This window comes from Hypomesus nipponensis, chromosome 4 (genome assembly GCF_054491055.1).
Source record: "Hypomesus nipponensis isolate SF chromosome 4, ASM5449105v1, whole genome shotgun sequence".
Lineage (NCBI taxonomy): Eukaryota > Metazoa > Chordata > Actinopteri > Osmeriformes > Osmeridae > Hypomesus > Hypomesus nipponensis.
In genome coordinates, this window is record NC_140364.1 from 1,056,045 (window position 1) to 1,072,405 (window position 16,361).

The following is a 16,361-nucleotide window of genomic DNA, read 5'->3' on the forward strand; positions in this document are numbered from 1 at the left end:
GTTATGTAACTTCTGTCTGAATGGTTTTCTTGATGTTTTAAGTATTATAACATACTTCTGTGGGTATTTATGCATGGTAAAGGGGTTTTGTGAAGATGTTTAGCCGTTAGATTGCTTTTTTAAGACTTTCATGTTTTTATAGCTTGAAAGTGCTTTACAGCTCCTAAATAGCGTTTTCAAGGCACTTACAAAGTTTGTTATGTAACTTCTGGCTGAATGGTTTTCTCGATGTTTTAAGTGTTAAAACATGTTTCTATGGCTGTTTATACACGGTTAAGGGGTTTTGTGAAGATGTTTAGCCATTAGATTGCGTTTTTGAGACTTTCATTTTATATTGCTATAAAGTGCTTTTCAGCTCCTGAATAGCGATTTCAAGGCATTTACAAAGTTTGGCATGTAACTTCTGTCTGAATGGTTTTCTCGATGTTTTAAGTGTCAAAACATGTTTCTATGGCTGTTTATACATGGTTAAGGGGTTTTGTGAAGATGTTTAGCTATTAGATTCCGTTTTTTTGAGACTTTCATGTTTTTATAGCTTGAAAGTGCTTTTTAGCTCCTGAATAGCGTTTTCAAGGCATTTACAAAGTTTGGCATGTAACTTCTGTCTGAATGGTTTTCTCGATGTTTTAAGTGTTAAAACATGTTTCTATGGCTGTTATACACGGTTAAGGGGTTTTGTGAAGATGTTTAGCCATGAGATTGCGTTTTTGAGACTTTCATTTTATATTGCTCTAAAGTGCTTTTCAGCTCCTGAATAGCGTTTTCAAGGCATTTACAAAGTTTGGCATGTAACTTCTGTCTGAATGGTTTTCTTGATGTTTGAAGTGTTAAAACATGTTTCTATGGCTGTTTATACACGGTTAAGGGGTTTTGTGAAGATGTTTAGCCATTAGATTGCGTTTTTGAGACTTTCATGTTTTTATAGCTTGAAAGTGCTTTACAGCTCCTGAATAGCGTTTTCAAGGCATTTACAAAGTTTGGCATGTAACTTCTGTCTGAATGGTTTTCTCGATGTTTTAAGTGTTATAACATGTTTCTATGGCTGTTTATACATGGGAAAGGGGTTTTTATGAAGTTGTGTAGCCATTAGATTCCGTTTGTGAGACTTTCCTTTTATTATTGCTCTAAAGTGCTTTTCAGGTCCTGAATAGCGTTTTCAATAAATTTACAACGTTTGGCATCTAACTTCTGTCTGAAAGTGATTTTCGATGTTTTAAGTGTTATAACATGTTTCTATGGCTGTTTATACATGGGAGAGGGGTTTTGTGAAGATGTTTAGCCATTAGATTACGTTTTTGAGACTTTCATTTTTTTATTGCTCTAAAGTGCTTTTCAGCTCCTGAATAGGGTTTTCATGGCATTTACAAAGTTTAGCATGTAACTTCTGTCTGAATGCTTTTCTCGATGTTTTAAGTGTTATAACATGTTTCTATGGCTGTTTATACATGGGAAAGGGGTTTTTATGAAGTTGTGTAGCCATTAGAATGCGTTTTTGAGACTTTCCTTTTTTTATTGCTCTAAAGTGCTTTTCAGCTCCTGAATAGCGTTTTCAATGCATTTACAAAGTTTAGCTTGTAACTTCTGGCTGAATGGTTTTCTTGATGTTTTAAGTATTATAACATGTTTCTGTGGCTGTTTATACATGGTAAATGGGTTTTGTGAAGATGTTTAGCCTTCAAATTCACTTTTTGAGACTTTCCTTTTATTATTGCTCTAAAGAGCTTTTCAGCTCCTGAAAAGCGTTTTCAATGCATTTTCAAAGTTTGGCATGTAACTTCTGTCTTAATGATTTTCTCGATGTTTTAAGTGTTAAAACATGTTTCTATGGCTGTTTATACACGGTTAAGGGGTTTTGTGAAGATGTTTAGCCATTAGATTCCGTTTTTTTGAGACTTTCATGTTTTTATAGCTTGAAAGTGCTTTTCAGCTCCTGAATAGCGTTTTCAAGGCATTTACAAAGTTTGGCATGTAACTTCTGTCTGAATGGTTTTCTTGATGTTTGAAGTGTTAAAACATGTTTCTATGGCTGTTTATACACGGTTAAGGGGTTTTGTGAAGATGTTTAGCCATTAGATTGTGTTTTTGAGACTTTCATTTTATATTGCTCTAAAGTGCTTTTCAGCTCCTAAATAGCGTTTTCAAGGCATTTACAAAGTTTGGCATGTAACTTCTGTCTGAATGGTTTTCTCAATGTTTTAAGTGTCAAAACATAATTCTATGGCTGTTTATACATGGTTAAGGGGGTTTGTGAAGATGTTTAGCCATTAGATTCAGTTTTTGAGACTTTCATTTTTGTATTTCTCTCAAGTGCTTTTCAGCTCCTGAATAGCGTTTTCAATGCATTTACAAAGTTTGTTATGTAACTTGTGGCTGAATGGTTTTCTTGATGTTTGAAGTGTTATAACATGCTTCTGTGGCTTTTTATACATGGAAAAGGTGTTTTGTGAAGATGTTTAGCCATTAGATTGCATTTTTGAGACTTTCATGTTTTTATAGCTTGAAAGTGCTTTTCAGCTCCTGAATAGCGTTTTCAAGGCACTTACAAAGTTTGTTATGTAACTTCTGGCTGAATGGTTTTCTTGATGTTTGAAGTGTTATAACATGTTTCTGTGGCTGTTTATACATGGTAAATGGGTTTTGTGAAGATGTTTAGCCTTTAAATTCACTTTTTGAGACTTTCCTTTTTTTATTGCTCTAAAGTGCTTTTCAGCTCCTGAAAAGCTTTTCCAATACATTTACAAAGTTTGGCATGTAACTTCTGGCTGAATGGTTTTCTTGATGTTTGAAGTGTTATAACATGCTTCTGTGGCTGTTTATACATGGAAAATTTGATTTATGAAGATGTTTAGCCATTAGATTCCGTTTTTGAGACTTTCATTTTTTTATTAGTCTAAAGTGCTTTTCAGCTCCTGAATAGCGTTTTCAATGCATTTACAATGTTTGGCATGTAACTTCTGACTGAATGGTTTTCTTGACGTTTTAACTGTTATAACATGTTTCTGTGGCTGTTTATACATGGTAAAGGGGTTTTGTGCAGATGTTTACCCAGCTAACACATGATGTTGCGGCAACGTTGCCAGTAGGTGCTCAGTTGGTAACCCGCGACGTTACCTTCTGGCAACGTTGTGGCAATGTCGTAGCAACTTTATAAAGGGAATGTTGCCAGTTGGTCCCATGGACAACGTTACCACGTCATACCTTGGTTGGCTGGTTACGTTATTTTTAGACCCGTGGGCAACGTTGCCGCAACGTCGTACCTTGGTCGGCTGGTTACGTAAGTTTTAGGTCCGCGGGCAACGTTGCCGCGATGTCGTACCTTGGTTGGTTGGATACTGTTATTTTGTTCCCGTGGACAACGTTGCCGTGACGTTGTCCCTTGGTCGGCTGGATACATTCATTTTAGTACCATGGGTTAAGTTGCCGTGAAGTCGCTCTTTGGTCGCAGGACAACGGATCTCGAGTTCAGTGGTTTTTCCATGGAGAGATCACACTGGACTGCTCTCAGTTCTGACACTTTAGTAATGTATCCATAGTCTACATGAATTTCAATCACAAAATATTAAATGTTGCACCCAGCACGTATACATTTAGACAAGGTGTGTAATTCATGTGCAGCTCAGCCCCAGCATAGTCATCAATTTTCTCATATGCAGGAACATAGCTTTAAGAAATAAAAGACTGAATTTGGAATATAATTCTTATAATCTTAGCCTTAGGCCTATATTAAAATATAAGTATTTTATTCTTTACATGTACATAAGCAATCGATGTGTGATGTGTAACATGATTAAGCAAACATTCTTTGTCCAGCACACTAAAGCTGTATGACACACAATGCAAATTTGAGCTGCAATAATTTTGTAATACAAAATTGTTAAATGTGACCAAAAGGCAAGCGATTCTTAAGTTTTATTTCCAAAGACAAGTCATCACAGAATATTACAATTCTTCCTTAGCAAACCTAGCTGCCCCTCAGTCTGCCCCTGAGAAACAACTTTGCGCATGCCTATTTCAACGCATCTCTGAAACTGGGATTTCAGAAAAGAGTTTGCAGGGATTCAAACGTCTTGAACTCATGGATTTCAACTGGAAATTAGCTACTTCAAAAGTGAGTTTCTTTACAGAAATAGATATATAAACATACCCTTAAAACATTGGACGTCGGATAGACATGCAGATCATGTCTATATTGGGTCCGTCGGTCCATGACCAAATCTGGACATCTGTTAGACGTCCAAACTAGGTCTACTATTTGGACCGTCCAACTGTGACTTAACGTGGACGTCATATTGACGTTCAACATTTGACCAACATTTGGTAATTGTTTTGGACGTCATTTGGACGTCCATGAAAGGTACTGGAAATTTACATTATAATTATTTACAAATATCAACATTGTTGTCAACATGATTAATCTATGATTACAGATTATTTTTAAACAGACACGATGTGTATGCCTATTCATTTGTCGGACATGTTTTTTGGTTTTGTGTTATTTTTACATTTGTCACTGACCTGTATACAGGTCAGTCTGACAAAAAGCTTTGTCATCAAGGACCTTCTATCTGAAATAAATGTTTCCCTTGTGATCCCACCCTTTTTAGACCTACAATTGACATTTTAGCCCAGAAGAGGTGAGAGAGACACAAGCAATTGCCAGACTATGCAGTCATGTCAATTGTGCCATTGTGTCTAAAGAGTATCACATTTAAGTCTTACCCATGACAATAGTGAGCTCAGTTAACCAACTGACAACTGTGTGTGTCCTCTTAAAACATTCCAGGGTAAAGGGACTCAGTGCAACAAGAACAAGTCTGGTTCTGAAGTTTAAAATGGAAAATGACAGTTGCTTCTGCCCCTCTCCGTGTTTTTACTTCTGAATTTATATTGATTATAATTGTCACAAAACCTGTGAAAAAATAAAGTTCATTTATTAAACAGACCTGTTTCATGAATATATTCTTTTTTCATTTACCTTTGTTGCATAAGTCAGGCTGATATTATGTTTGTTTTGATTTCATTTTCTTCCAGGTAGAAGTAGACACACTCTTGCGCTTATACCTATGTCTTTGATGGAACATGCCAGGCTTGAGTTGGGGGGGACAGATGTGAACTCCATGTTTATATAGTGGGTGTTTATAGCAGTCCTATCTGGTGGTTGCACTGTTCCAAGCCAGAGATGAAACGTTCATGGCTTCACAGCCACTTCATGGAAGAGGACATCCAACCAGACATACCAAGTGATTATTATCCCCATAACCAACATTGAACACTATCAAGCATTATTTCTGTTCATACCAACCCCAACTAACCTAAATTGTTAGGTTACAATCAGTACACTGGTAGACAGTCAAGTGTATAATTTATTGAAGGTTGTGGAGACAATGGTGATAAATGACGAGGAAAAGGCAATGATGGCGGACGTGGAACTGTAGTTGGGCTGAGTTGGATGGTGTTGAGGGACCAGCAGAGGTCCTCAGGAAGAGGTGTTGATGGATTAGGCGAAGTCCTCAGATATGGGGACACCCAGGAAACTGAAGACAAAGATTACTTGTATTATGTTGATATTAGTTTTACAGTACTTTAATCAATAAACACAGTAGGAATCATGTTGGCCACAAGTTACTTTGAGAGAATGCATGTGAACGTTATCAGTTACATCAAGAGTCAATGAGTAAAAAACTAATACTTGTACAAGTTTGTAACATATCCCCTGTACTACTAACACACAACATGTATGGCACAAAAGTCTCCATTCATATGGGTACAGAAGAGTAACACAACAACCACCAAGGTGGCTGGATTAAAACCACCACTGAAACTAGAGACTTAACTCACGAGCCAGGCCGTCTCGTGGATGGTTCAGCAACACATTCAAATTGTGATAACAAACGTTATTCTTCGCAGTTGTTGGTGGATTTGGAAGACATAGGTTAGAGTTAGAGTTTGAGTGTAGTTTGACTAAGATTTGTTTTATTAGTATAGTTGTTTAATATTTTAGAGTAATAGTCTTCGATAGTTGATTAGTTAGCTAGCTAGCTAGTTAGATATAGTATACTGTAGGTTTTTGTATTTTAGTGTAGTTTAGAATAGTATAGTTAAATAATTGTGTAAATATTTCCTTTAATCAATCGTTTTATCTATTAGTGTAGTAAATTGTAGATTTTTGTAAGTATTAGTTAAGTTAAATCAGTAGTTACAGTAGGTTAGTTGACCACCAACTTCAACAAGCTAACTATAACGCTACGTAGCTGCCAGGTGAGGCTACACTTGTGTATGCAGATACCTAGTTACATGTTAGAGCTAATGTATTGTTAAGGTTAATGTGGGTATGAACTTCAGAGTATCTTTTTGTCTAATATCCGACAAAATAACAATTTTTTACTGTACTGTGGTAAGGTTTTCTATGCTAATTTGACAGTTGGAAAAACCTTGGTGCTACTGTAACGGCTAACAACAAATGCATTGCGCGAGCGAGCTAGTGAGCGGGGAGTCAATGTTAACCTAGCTACTCCTTACGATACTGACGGTTAACCTAAAAAATACTCGACATGACGGATAAAATAATATAAATTGGACAACAAAACGATCAATCTAAACCTTCTGTATGATTAACAACTTACCATTTAAGCTTGTCCATCACGAATGGCTCCTCTTCCAGGTTAATTCCTCGACTAGTGTCGTGTCGTCGTTCGATGTGGTATTTTTTATACAGCTCAAGTAGGACCCGAAGATTGGCAGGCTAGCGGAAATGTAGCTTACATTGCTTGGTTTCGTTGCAACAGCTGAGTTTATAAAAAGTTAACAATAATCAAACGAGCAAATAAATGTATGGACTATAGTCGTAAAATGTCTAAACATTACTATACTAGGGAGGACAAACCCGTTTGAGCGTTTTTCCTGAAATACATTTTATTAGTTATTCCTGGGGAAATTATGGAAGTAAATTACATATTAACGATACTAAAACACCTGTGCACAATAATATCAACAATATTTGCTAAATGTAGACGTTTTTAAAGGTTTTTAGTTTTACCTCGAAGCTACTTCCGTTAATCAGCTGTTTGTGGAAAAAGAGGCTAGTTTTACGACACCGACTTTGGATGTAGCCTACTTTAACATGTTAGCCGATTAACCAGCACGAGTGGGATATGTAAACAGCTACATTAACAAAGCTCGTGTTTGTAAAATATGAAGTCTTAAATACGATGGGAAAACATCACATAAACAATTCTAAAACGTCCGACACGCCAAATGTTGTCATTTTTTGTCAAGCGTCCCTGAAGCTCAAATTCCGAGTCGGAGTTCCATGAAGCTTTTCATTGCAGTGAATGGGTGCGGGCACTCATTGGGCATGAACTCAAATATCTCAGAAGTCCCAACTGGGAAATGTTAGCAGTTTTACAGTCCTGTAGAGGAGATTTTCCTGAACAGATTGACATCAAGTTAAGGATGTGGCATTGAAGTTCAGGTTAGTAGCCAAGGGTGTAAAGACCACTTGGCTAATTACAGACGTCTTGGAATTCTACGTTTGAGTTTTTTGGTGAATTTTCTTAAATAGTGACACAGTACATCTGTGTATTAGTTTGCTTAGGAAACGACTCTCATTTACACTTTAAATCACACACTAGACAGACACCAGTGTAACTGTCGTGAATAGTGATGGTACCTATACAGTACACATTTCTAAGGTGTAAGTTACCTCTTCTAAGACACAAGACAGGTGTTGTCAACATTTACAACAGGCCTACAGCACTACAGCAATATTTTGAGAAAGATTTGATAAAGCAGACATGATGAGAGAATATGATACATCAAGGGAGGAGGTTGATTGAGATTTGGGCTTCGAGACATTATTCTGCCAGACATACAGTAGTTGATGGACTTGGATCAGATTCAGTACAGTAAGACAAATGCAAGCATCTTATTGACAATGTCCATGCCAGGGGCGTTGTTAGACATACACCTCTACTGGGGCACATGCCCTTATTCATATCCCTCTTTTTCTTCCAAGCTTGCTGTGCACGATGCACTACTTGGCTATAGAAACTCCCCTTGCTTAACCCACCGTACAACAGTTCAAATACATTTAGTCATTTAGCAGGCGCTCCAGAGCGACTTACAGTGAGATACGCAAGTTTGATATCAGCTTTAGCAGGGACATCAATAGTAAATGCGAGAGCATACATATTTTTCGCATTCATTTTAGCGCAAAATACTTTTGAGCTTCATGTAATATTGTTTTTCTGTTTTAGTCTAAATAAGATGATCGGTAGGCCTATCATTTAGAAACTTTATTTCGTTTCGTAATGTTTTTCTTAGCCTACCTCAATTCTGACTTGTGTGCCGAATCCGACACCTGAACTTCTGTGTGGGTGCTGCAGTGGCTATTGGGCAAGCTCAGAAGAGCGCGCTGACATGGAATTCTGCGGGCATCGGTTTAAGTTTTCGGTTTAACTGCTTTGATTGGGATACTGCTTTGGCATAACACATCTTCATATGTAGGCACCACCGCTGATAATGTCGCTTTCACAATCCTGAACAGATGTCTCCTGAAGTAACGGTGCGCTGCTCCCCAGTGAAAAGGGTCTAACGACGCCCCTGGTCCATGCATTTGCCAAGGACAAAACAAGCCTACGTCATTGTGTTGATTAGGTTTAATTAAAAAAGGAGAATGACAAAATGATATCTGCTCCCACGAACAAGCTCTAGTTATAGTAGCATACTTGTGCTTTCCAGTCAGTGTCTATTCTGATGGCCATACCAAGACTGGTCCTGCTTGAAAAGCATCCAACCATCCACTCTCCATTTTTGTTGCCATTGTTCTGAGAAGCCTTTTAAAAAGAAAACTAGTCACTGTCACTGTTGAGTTGCCGTTCTTCGAGGCAAACCGATCAACTACATCCTCATACATCTGAACAACATTTGTAGACTCAGTACTGCTCATCTGAAAACCATGAAACTGTCGCGTCTTCTTGTTGTTTCTATGAGCCAGATGACAAGGATGGTCACAACTTGACTTATTTTGTTGAGCTATCTTATTATGTACCACATACATACTTTCTTGTATCCACATACTAATTACATCATTATGTGGGCCTACTATACATGTTATATGTGACTTGTATGTAACAGCTATAGCCACGCGCCATCACAACAAGGCTCGTTTGCTACTCACTGGGCTCGAATGCACAACCTCCGACTTGCCAAGCGTGACCACTACCAACTACGCCAAAGAAAAGCTAGCTCTTCGTTGACGCGGGTGGCCTGTTACATACCTGAGGAGCAAGTTTTGTTGTTCTAACTCTGTTACATATAGCACAATACATTTCACCCTGTGTACATGTAAATGGTACTGTGTACATTTCCCACACTGTCAGTATGATGCTTGATGCACTGATCAAAGTTATTGTAAGACTTATGTTAGACAAACAAAGTCTTATTGTCAGTGTGCGAAATCACAGTGGTTTTTACACATAGAGGAAACACAGTTACATTTACAGATGAGCAGTTAAGAGCCCATGGATGCCACTTTGGTGTTTGAGGATGTGGATGGTTAGTTTGCCTCAACTTCTAAGGAGAATGGTCAACAGTGAATGTGACTTACATGTTTTTTACATACAAGGCTTCTCATAGAACCAAGGTATAAAAACAGAAGACTAGAGTTTGATGCTTTTTAAGCAGGACAAGTCTTGGTAACACCAATCAAAACTAGATTCTGATTGGAAAGCACAAGTAAGCTACTACCCACTTCTAGCTTGTTTGTGAGAGCCTTTTGTCATTGCTTCTTTTATTTAAATGTTGTACTCGATCTAATACAACGTGTTAGTCAGCAAGTTCTGATGTAGTAAACTATTATCAAAGCATTGCACTACTGCCAGAGCTCTTCAGTAATTTTGGATCTACATTTTCCCATAGAGGGGTTTAGTTGACTTGCACATCAAACAAATGAAATACTCAACAGCTTTGTCAGCTTCTCTTATACTCCTTTTATTTTAACCTCTCTCAATCCTATAGTTTTCGGTCCTACTACTAGCTTGCATGTTTTTAGATGTTTATCTGCTACAAATGAATGGGTTGTCTAAAAAATGAGTTGGAAGCAAGATACCACTATTAAATTTGCCCTTTGCGCCCCTCTCCCCACCTGTCACAGGGCCAGGCTGCTGCTGTAACTTGCTAGCCAACCTTAACTGAGGGGACTGTTTGAACGCTGTGGAATTAAAAAATGTTAATCTTTATGTATATTTGAGACCACACATTCGTAGATGTACGTTTCCACTATATGTTAATGTATTTTGAGGTCGATCCGATTAAATGAGCGAAAACAAGGCACATCTGTCCATATTTTGTTAGTGAAGCAGGGAGAGGAATGCTCGTGGCAAGCTAACTAGCTGGATGGAGCGATGGGGAGTTTGTTTGCACTCAAAATGTAGCTCTAAAACAGGCTCTTTGTTGTAGCTTTTGTGAACATAGGGCATATTATGCTGCAATTTAAGTCCGCCTTTTAATTCTTGGACAATCTGCTGTTTTTCTTGGAGGATACATTTGCACATTTTTCTCAGTGTTTGGTGACAAAATGCAAGCGCGCATAGCGCAAGAGCAAAACTTGTTTTGCCCTTCATCTGAACGCAGAATAGCTTTTTGAGCTTTACGTAAAATAAACATTGCCGTTTTCCAATAGCCTAGGTAAAACCTTGTCTAATGAAGGTGATGTCTTCATCATTGCTGCCTCCAAATTGTCGATAAGGGAAGCAGAAACATGCTGGCTTGGCTGAGTACTCTAACCAAGTTCGAGAGCGATACCAACTTGGGTTGAATGCCCGAGGACCTTGGCTGAAAATGCACATGGGGTACGTTCGCAGAACCGGCCCCATTGGAGTGCTGTCATTCAAACCATGCTCGCCTTCACCCAGTTAAACCTTGCGTTTAACACTGATGTGCATACACTGCTTTCTAGAGGCGGGATGTCGTCACTTTGCCGTAACACAATTGAAATGCATGGTGAGAGACAGGGGCGTTTCTAGGATTCAAAGAAAGGGGGGGCTTAGCCCCAAGGGGAGTGGCATGTTTGCGTGCGGCAATTATTTTATATTTTTGTATCCTCTTTTTTTCAGATTGATGCTATAGTGCTTGGCAAGCTCATCTAAGTGTGATTCACTTAAGAAGTTCTGAGATTTAGGGCTGCATGCCTGGATGAAATGTTTGGCGCAGACATGCACAACTTTGGGAAGTTGTGTCGGAGCATTTCCAGCGAAAATAAAATTGAGATATTGGTTGTGCAGAGGCTCGGATGAAGGAATTAAATAAAGATTTGTGCTTGCATTTGTACATCCAAGCACTGAGCAACTGTTGTGCTTTGTTTGTTTGCTCCCCATGATGTCTCTCTAGGAAAAAACGATATCGCACTTGCCCTTTTGCACGGTGGTAGCTCAGTTTCTCATGGGCGGGCCAGATGATCTGGGCGGGCAAAGCAGAGAGAGGGGAGGTAACCTTTCTCGTATCTACGTCACTTGGAGGAGATTTTCAAACAGAGCGTTTGAGCCTTGATTTTGTCAAAGGCGGAGAAGAACACCAAGGGCTTTGTTTAGACCTATCGAAAATTCTAGCCACTGGGGGACCAAAGGCAGGCTAGGGGAACTCATATTAATGTTAAATAACCTCATAAAATGAAGTTTTCATGTCACCTTTAAGATAAGTTCAAACATTGAAACATAACTGATCGAAATCCAGAAGCCAATTTTATGACTTGGCATAAAAATATCATGTAATAATCTAGTTTAGGCTATGCCTTGGAGTAGCCTAGGCCTGACAACAAATGCCTATACATTTCTACCACAGTAGAAGAAAATTTAAAAAACTCCACTCATTTCCTTCTAGACCTGTAGACCGCTAACCTCCGTCACACCGGCTCCTTCAGCCCTGTCAATCTCCTGCTTCTCTCTCTCATCTGACTGGGTGGAGCTGCCACCTCTCCTAAAGAATGTTCTTATATCCATCTGGTCAATGAATTGGATGATATACCGGCACAATAGCGTTATGAGGGACACTATGACATTTAGTTTTCACAAGCATTAACTGATTATAAATAACAACATTCTATAGGGACTGATAATATTGTTTTGAAATACTAGAGAGATATATCAATGCAAAGGATAGAGAGACGTCGGTAGTTATTTCTTGTATTTCGAATTCGCTAGTTCACACTCTTGCTAACTGGGGACAGTTTCTAACAAAGTAGTTAGCTAGCTTAGTTTTAACATAGCCCACTACAATATTCGCTTTCATTTGCCTCATATCAAGTAAACCTAAAGCAGGTAACACTCGCTAACAACTACAGATAGCCACATTCTGTAACTCCTTGTACTTACAATTTCACTCCGTGCATCATTTACTTTGAACTCCTTGGCTATAATACTGGCTGTCGTTGACGTCGAGACGGTACTAGCGCCCGGGGTTTGTATCGTAAAGTATGATGACAGGCTATTGGATTATAATTTGTTAGAGTTATAAATAACTTTTCCGTGTGAGAAACAATAGTTTAATTATTATTATTTAAAAAAAATTAAGACAATAATGCCAAATGATTTGGGGGGGCTGAAGAAATAGGCCTAACGACGTCCCTGGTGAGAGATGTCGTTTATGGTCAATGCACGCTGTAAAGCAGCGTAGACTTATTTCAATAGCCCATTAATCTTCCGCGGGCCACATAAAATGACGCGGCGGGCCTTGAGTTTGTCTTTAATATAATATTATGTGACTGCACCTGCTGCACTCATCGTCTGACTAGTGACAGCTGGTAAGAGTGGCACACGTGTGATGAGAGGTGGGAGATAAACAACGACGATTTCTAACTTACAAAGACGCAACAAAGCAACGTGTTTTCGACAAAAAAAAACGCTTCTCCACCTACTGTTCTGGCGGTGAATTGTTTTCAGCACCCCCAGCCTTCGGAGAACCATAAAGGCAACAGATATGCTAATTAATCCGTCCTATCCGGCGGCCCGCCCATCCGTAACGGAGTCGGAGTACCATACTGGCACCTGGACAGTCAGGAAAATCAGAAGGCGCACGCAGAGCTCTGCGAGGGCTCTGCGTGGACACGCAGAGGCAATATTTTGACGGAGGGGGCGTTCCTCGTGTGCGTGTGCGTAAAAACGCAGAAGTATAAATCGGCCTTAACAGTTGTTTGGCCCTAGCCCACTCTAAATAAAAGAAAGGTAGCACACAAAACAATAGTAACATTCTGGGCATTGCCGTGATTAGCAGACAGGAGGTTGATTGACATGTCGGACCCTGTGAACACGACTGGTAAACAACCAACTAACAGCCTAACATATGTCTTTCGCGTGGGTCGCTACACTATTTTTGTACTTTAACTGCTAAGATTCATTGATGAGATGCCTTATCAATTTATTAACGTTACAAAAGATTAACGCTGCAGTCAGATAGCAACCCTGTTTGCTATTGTATAATGCCTGCGAAATAGCCTACGTATTTCAGAGTAGGGCTAGCCATGATTTAGTAGTTGATTGAAGATAATAATGGGAATATGTTAAAGATTGGACTCAAATGTGGGTAATTAGATGTGTAAGCCTACATGTTATTTTTGCTTAGTGTTCACTTCAAACATTAAAAGAAAGGGTGAGATAGCAGACTTCTTCAAAAAGCTGAGCAAACAGGATCAAGTGGAAATATCCTTGCACCACCCCAAGACCGCAGAGGAGCATACAAGTCAGTCAGTCACATGCCAAGTTTAGCCTGTGTTTGTAGGCCTCACATGTAAGTCTACACAAAAGTTTTTTCCCAGATTAAGCCTCACTTTAAAATGATGGTTGTTGATTCATGAGAGTTCTTGTTTTGATGGCTGTGGCATTTTTTGTGTGAGTACACTAAAAGTTATGTTTTAATGTAAAAGAAGGATCTAACCTGGTTAGACCCAGATTATACAGTGTATTCATGAAAACAGAGTGACAAAAGTCTCTCCAGTTTGGAAGTAGCCTACACTACAGTGTGTGTAAGACAGAAATGAGTTGCAATTCAGATGTAGAGACACAGTCTATTCATAGTAAATGTATAATTTGATTAAAGTAACCCTAGTGGACTATACTAGGCCACATTGAAGAACTCAGGTTTAAGTGAATTTTAATTTCTATTTCTCATCAGCAATCATATGAATAATTTACACTGCTTAGATGCCAGGCTAAGGTTACACACACATTTTCAGTCTTGGTCTGTGGACCCCCTGAAGTAGCCCTGGCCACCCCTTGGCCACCTCATATATAAAAGTCTGGTTTAGCCACTGGTAACATGAAGGCAAAACTGATTCAACCATTAAAACCATATATCCTCTGAAAGCTTATACCCTCAGGATGTTATCTAATGAGACAAGTCCTTCTCTCCATATTAGTATGCTGCCCATGCATAATAAATTTGGTATTGGAAAATGGAGTATATATGGCTGATGGCCATTAAGGGAAAAGGATTAACCCATGTATTTTCTGAAAGCTTACATCCTAAGGATGTGATCTGTGAAAAAGATACAGGTTTGAACACACATTTGACCATTTCTGAACTGTCCAGTCATGCTTTAGGGAGATGCAAATGTTTGTTTTATTTTTTTATTTAACCTTTATTTAACCAGGAAGTCCCATTGAGATTAAAATCTATTTTTCGCAGCATAAAAAACACAGAGTTACACACAGAAAAACACAGAACAAGACAAGTTAAAAGAAACTAAAAGCTAAGAGCTAAGAAACAGTGACATAAAGTTAATTTAAGAAACATTTACATATTAGGGAACCTGCCTCTATTTCTTTCATTCGAGATTTAAAAGTAGTCAGTGATATTAGTTCCCTGAACTTTAAAACATTCTGCAACATATTCCATGATGAGGGGGCAGAGTACCCAAAAGCCCTTTTTCCCATTTCCGTTCTGGCATTTGGAACAGTGAGCATAAAAAAGTCCAGAGATTGAAAAGAATATTGTCCGACACTTCTGTGGTTGATGCAAACACACAGGTAGTTAGGGAGCAGACCAAGGATTGCCTTATAAATAAGGGTGTACCAATGAGAGAGCCTACGGGTGGCCAAAGCAGGCCATCCTACCCGAGAGTATAACTCACAATGGTGAGTCAGAGCCTTACAGTTTGTAATGAACCGCAGCGAAGCATGGTAAGCTGCGTCCACCCTACGAAGACAGTTAGCAGAGGCATGCATATAAAGAAGATCACAGTAGTCCAACACAGGTAAAAAAGTAGCAGCAACTAATCGCTTTTTTACATTACTGGAAAAGCACAGCTTATTTCGAAAATAGAAACCCAGTTTTAACCTCAGTTTTATGTAGCCTACATAATTATTAGGCTTCTAAACCTATACCAATTGTGAATTTGATACGCTGATAACATGATTTACATCTCAGAAATCTTAATATGAACAATCTACATTAAGCGTATGTCAATTATCAATATGAAAGAATGCTCAATGCATCTCCATGTCTCCTGATATAGCCTAGGTGGTTGAGACTGAGAGTGAATCAGAGGCAGGGGCAGCATGCAGGGGCTGTGGAGACAGCTCTGTTGCTGAGGTGAGTGCTGAAAGGTGACAGGTAGTTGAAGATGTCACATTGCTTATTGGGAAGTTTAGTTTTCAAAATATTTAAATGTCCAGCCCCTCAGTATATGTATAACAACTATGGTAGTAATAGTTGTGGTAAAAGCACCAGAATGCGGGAAATTGCATCTACATCTTTAAAAAAATTCTGGGGGAGAAACCCCCACATCCCCCGGCAAAATGTGTCCATCCCACTTTCAAAAGGCTGCTGACGCCATAGAGTTAATATAACTAGAGACAGCTACTTCTGTCTTCCAAGATGGCGTCCCCATTCATTTCTATGAAAAGTGCTCAGTGGCGCAGTGAGGCAAGCGAGAGCGCGAGACTGGACGCAGCCATCTTTCCACTTCCGTGTCATCCGGTCTAGCTTTAAACAGCGGCTCTATGGCTGTTTATACATGGGAAAGGGGTTTTTATGAAGTTGTGTAGCCATTAGATTGCGTTTTTGAGACTTTCCTTTTTTTATTGCTCTAAAGTGCTTTTCAGCTCCTGAATAGCGTTTTCAATGCATTTTCAAAGTTTGGCATGTAACTTCTGTCGAACTTGTTTCCGGTGAGGGTTGGACTCCGCCAGGGCTGCCCTATGTCACCGATTCTGTTCATTACCTATATGGACAGGATTTCTAGGCGCAGCCAGGGTGTTGAGGGGGTCCGGTTTGGTGACCTCAGGATCGGGTCGCTGCTTTTTGCAGATGATGTGGTCCTGTTGGCTTCATCGGGCCGTGACCTTCAGCTCTCACTGGAGCGGTTCGCA

General features: G+C 39.2%; 1 long non-coding RNA gene across 1 annotated transcript; it reads right to left on the bottom strand.

Moving 5' to 3' along the window:
- Positions 1–5,345: 5,345 nt before the first annotated feature.
- On the bottom strand, positions 5,346–12,433 carry LOC146294929 (uncharacterized). The gene is made up of 2 exons (XR_014753244.1): positions 12,369–12,433; positions 5,346–5,534 (listed from the first exon to the last, which is right to left on the bottom strand). It is a non-coding gene; the product is annotated as an uncharacterized LOC146294929 (long non-coding RNA).
- Positions 12,434–16,361: the final 3,928 nt, after the last annotated feature.